The sequence below is a fragment of the Triticum urartu genome, chromosome 1 (assembly GCF_003073215.2).
Source record: "Triticum urartu cultivar G1812 chromosome 1, Tu2.1, whole genome shotgun sequence".
Classification (NCBI taxonomy): Eukaryota; Viridiplantae; Streptophyta; class Magnoliopsida; order Poales; family Poaceae; genus Triticum; species Triticum urartu.
In genome coordinates, this window is record NC_053022.1 from 478,286,153 (window position 1) to 478,291,681 (window position 5,529).

Genomic DNA, 5,529 nt, shown 5'->3' on the forward strand with positions numbered 1-5,529 from the left:
AGACTTGGGTCCTTGAGTGGATGACATGCAATGTTCATCATGAAGCCAAAGCCTTTGATATCATTGAGCTCACTGGTCTGACCACTCCAGGAGATCTTTATGAACCTGGTTGTCAGCTTCACAGTGCAGCTATGGAGAGCATTTTTCACAAGCCTGAACCAAACATGAGTCAGATGCTTAGCATGATGAAGCCTTTGCCTCCAGATGCTGCATATCCTAAGGAGTTCTTTGTTGAAGACCTTGAGTATCTGCCACGCACTACCTATCACATTATAAGGCAAACTCTCTGGCCCATCAAAGGACATTCTCCGCATGCAAAGCTGGAAGGTGCAATGAAGACTTTGGTCTTCCATATTCTTCATGGAAAATGCTTCAATGCACAAGACTTCTTCATTTGCCAACTTGCTGCATCAGGATCTGGTCTCTTTGGCTTGAAGTTTTATGCTCCATGGATTATGTGGCTAATCAAACTACACTCAGCTGTCACCTATCAGCCCTCTGCTCGCAATCATCGGATCTTTCTTCTTGACGTCGATATGTCAGTTGAAGCCATCTATCCAGAGCCTGCCAAGGAGCCCCTTAGTCTTCAGAATGCTGATAAGCAAAGTTTCTCTCAACACATTGAAGGCGACCCAGCAGTCACTCGTGTTTATCCTCTGGCTGGTACTACCCGTGCACCTCATCGTGCCCTCATTGAAGCCACTGAAAGCACCATTGCACAACGGCCCAAGAAGCGATCCCGTGTTCTCAATGACCGAGAGCTTCTGGTTGCCCTTCATCAGAAACAGGATAAGCATCATGACTGGCTGAAGCGCCAAATGCAAAGCCTCTTGGTGGATGTAAACAGGATTCGCAACCTTGCCACCAAGAATGCCTTTGTTGCCCATGAAACCTGTCGGCGTACATGGAAAGGGCTGACGCTTATGTGTTCTGAAGATGATCTTCAAGAGGATGGCTTCTCTGAAAGCTTCAGTTTGACTCAACACCTCCAAGAAGGACTGTGCTGCGACGAACTCCGTCTCTTGAAGACTCTGAGTTCTCCTCCTCTGCTGCAACAGTGAATGCACGTGTCATCAATGATGAAGACAATGCTACTTCACCACCTTCAGCGCGAATCAACACTGCACCGAGTTCGTCTGCACCGCCAACCAACACTGAAGACCCTGCTGCTTCACCAACTCCTCACGGGGACGAGTAGGTGCTCTATGTCTTCAAACCTTTTTGGTCCTTACTGACAAAAGGGGGAGAAGCATATGAGTTTGATAGTCTTCAAGCGGGTTCATATGGGCGGTTGTTTTATATTTTGCCTAGTGTTTACAACTCTCGCTTCTTGATACATTTGATTCTTTGAGTTGTAACACTCAAACTCGATGGTCGTCTGCTACTTATTTGCTATTCTATGATGCGATGATAAATTCCGCATGTGCGACGATAAATTCCACACTTAGATCATTTTGCAGACATCCATTTTTCATTATGCATGTCATTATCTTCACATACTTTTCATGCATGATGAATTGTCATCATAAGTTGAAGAGGATCTCCACAAGTACAACCTGCCATGTGTATTTGCATTCCAAAAGCAAATTACTTATATGCACATCTTCAGGGGGAGCCCTTGCAACTTATGAAGACAATCCCCTATCCTTTTTAATTTCACATATTATATTCCCCGTTGAAAACTTCAACTAGTTTGTCATCAATCACCAAAAAGGGGGAGATTGTAAGTGCATCTAGTGCCACCCCTAGTTGGTTTTGGAGTATTGACGACAAACCTAGTTGAGGGACTAATGTGTTTGTGAGAATTGCAGGATAACACAGGTAGAAGTCCCTCATTGATTCGGTTTTCCTACCAGAGATGACCCCTAAAAATGTATGAAGACATTGACACTACTAGGAAAAGGCCTACTAATGGCGCACCTAATTTGGCCATTAATGGCGCATTAGTGGTGCGCCATTAGTAGCACGCCATTAGTATATTTTACTAATGGCGCACCAGGGTGCGCCATTAGTATCTGGTATACTAATGGCGCACCTCAGATGCGCCATTATTATATACAACAGTGCGCCATTAGTATGCCTTCCAGGGGGCCATGTATACCCAGGTGCTTTGGCATAGTAATGGCGCACGACAACGAGATGCGCCATTAGTAAGTTCGGCATACTAATGGCGCACTGTTTAATGATGCGCCATTAGTATCCTTTGGCATACTAATGGCGCACTATGATGTGATGCGCCATTAGTATGAATATTAGGTTTTTTTTATTTTTTTATTTTCTGTTTTTTGCACAGGTTACAAAATGTATAATTGGACAAAATATAAACAGCACACATCAACAACAGATTCATCGAATACAATAGAAGATTAGTCTCTGAATACAATTCATCATTTTAGTCTCCAAATACAATTCATCATATTAGTCTCCGAATTGAAAAGACCGAACAAAGATAGAACATTATATTACAAGTCTCGAGACCGCGAGTTTGTCTTCACATTACAAGTCGATATCGATCATCTAAACTACCATCACATAGAAGAGGGCTGCGGTTCCTCCAACGCTCCCTCCCCTCTCCCGCTAGATAGCGGGTGTATCTAGATTCGGCCTCGGCCCTAGTGGCGTACCCTTTGTAACTGTTACCGCTGAATCGGTGAACCTATCTCCGACACTCCTCCCAGTCGTCGTAGACTCTGGGAACCTTACCCTTGTACACGACATACCACGGCATCGCTATGCAGTAGCTAAACGAAACGTTAGTACCAATTCACAGACAATACATAAGCAATATATAAGTATGCAACAGAACGATCGGAAGAGAAAAGCAAGACATTAATAGCATCGATTACATCTTAAGTTGAACGACTCTCGAAACCAAAGGGACATACTACAAGTTCATTAAAGTTTAATTACAACATGAGCCAATCGATGTTTCAGAACTAGACACAGCATCACTGCTTTCGACTCGACTCAAGGGACCGGAGCGTGGATGAAGCCGCCGTCTATCGTGGGAGTCATGAAAGAACGGGCGTTGTCAGCCTGCATTTGTAGGATTGTGTCGATGTCACTGTTGGACGGTTGATTTCTGAGGTAGAACTGACCCGAGGTACGAAGGACATCTTGATGGATGATTTCCGCAAACTCCGACTGGATGCGAAAGAATTCTTGTCTGATGCCCGCGTCCTGGATTGCCGACATGCTCGCGGCCCAATCTTTGAGTCTACTCGGTAGCAGAAGGTGATGATGGTCCCGCCGTACGATCGCCCGCATGTGATGCATGGCGTAGTAGGCACCCTTCTGACCGCCAGGCGGCTGCTTGACGCAGCAGAACGTCGTATTGTGGGAGAACACGTGCTTGCCGTACTTACGAATAGGCCTGGTGAAGGTGCCTCCAGATTTGACGTAGCCGGGGAGAACATCATCAAGAACCTTCTTGACATTTGTGTAGTCTACGTTCGACTGACGGTCCGGGTCGAAATACGTGGCCATGGAATATTTGGGGCTTAGGGGGATGAGCGTGCAATGTGTGTCACTGCAGAAAACACGGAATGTTAAAAGAAAAACGATCGAAATCTAAGAATTCATATGTTACGGGGCGGTTGAGGGGAGGACTTACTCGGGAAAGTAAGGCACGAGGAAGTTATCCTTATCTTGGTTTGCCAGAATGACGCCTTCGAGGTAAGAACTCGCGACTTGCCGGTCCCCAGCGCTGCCCAAGATCTTGGCATGCATGTAGAAGGGGTCGACTATCACGATGTCCGGGGTCTTGTCGCGAATGATCCGCATCTCCATACTCAGCAAAAATAGCCGAACGAAGGTGTAGTGCAGCGGATGAAGGTTCAACATAGCGTGGATGTCATCAAACCGCAGGACGATCGTACCCCCGATGGAGTTATCCACAAAGCCCTTGCCCTCTGGCACCTTGGCCGCAAAAACCGGGTATGCCACATCCTTCTCTCCGAGACGCCGCTTCTCCAAAGAAAGAACACTGTCATGCAGACTCTGCATAGCACCGGTTGCAGCATCGAGCATATTTCTCGGTAGCATCGGCCTACCCGCCACATGCACCCTCCTCGAGATATCCTCAGGTGAAGGTTGTAACGCCCGGGTAATTAAGCTACAGTAACCTCTGCTAATGATGCCTCGTCACCACTCTTACTGTGGTAAACTCTCGATAGTTCAGAACCGAAACAAGTTCAAAATTTAAATAAAAGAAAACAATAAAAGTTTTCAAAAAAAAAAAAAAATTAAAACAAAAATGTTCGGTGGTTGCCAAATATTACCAAGATAATTATGGTGTAAGGTTCACAATTTTATAAAATGCCTTAAATAATTTAAAATGATTTAAAACAGAAGAGGAAATAAATAAAAGAAAAGATAGAAACAGAAAACAAAATAAAAAAAAGGAGAACAACCCCCCCTCCCTCGCTGGGCTTCGGCCCAGCCGGCCACCAGGCAGCCGGCCACCCCACACGGCCCCACCTCCCCTCCTACTAACCCCCCCGACCGAACCCTAACTCCCCTCCCGCACGATCCCCACCCCACTCTCTCGTCCCTCTCGCCCCGATCTGGATCGGGGCTCAACCCCGACCGCGCCTCGCCGAAGTCGCCGTTGCCACCCATGGATTCCGCAGCCCACTGCCCGCTGCCAAGCTTCGTCGCCGGATCCGTGGCCTCCTCATCTCCTCCTCACGCTGCCTCGACCACGCCTCCTCGCCGGACGCCATCGCGTTGTCATCTCCAACGACGCCGCCGTCCCCGTCCTCCTCCCCGCGCCCACTGCCCGTGCCCTACTCCTCCTCTGTGAGCCCCCCTCCCTCCTATCTCTGCCGTGGTCGCGCCCTCTCCCCTCACGCCCGCGCGTTGCGCCCACCAGCCGGCCCCCGTCCTCCGCGCGCGCCCACCCTCGCCGTTTCCGCCGTCGCCGCATCGGCCATGGCCTCGTCCGCCGCTCACGCACGCACGCGCCCGCGCACGCCTGCACCACTCCGCATCGCCCCGCTCACCGCTGCGTGCCCGGCCACGCACGCCTCGCTGCCGCTGCCGCCAGTGTTGGCCACGCTCGCCTCGCCCCGGCTGCGGTCTCCCTCGCCAACCGTGCCGGGCCGTGCCTGCGCTGCTCCCGCGCCGCTGCTCGCCCCGGCGCGCGCCTCCCCTACTTCTTCATCGGCTTGCCCGCGCCGTCACCTGAACCGCGCCGCCTCTGCTCGTCCCGTGCCCCGCCTCTGGCCCCGCAGGCCACCGCCGCGCCGGCGGCCAACCCCGGCACCCCACCGCTCGCCGGCGACACCCCCGTGCCCTGGTTGCCTCGCCCCCCCGGACGGGCTCGACCCCGCACGGGGCGCCCGTAACCGCATCGCGGGCAACCGCACGCCCGCTATGGCCCTAGGCCACTGACCGAACGGGCCCACCGAAAAAAAAAAAGAAAAGAATTAAAAATAAATAATAAATAAAATTAATAAATTAATTAATTAATTAAAGGATTAATTAACTTAATTAATCTTGCTTAATTAACCTAATTAATTAACTAAA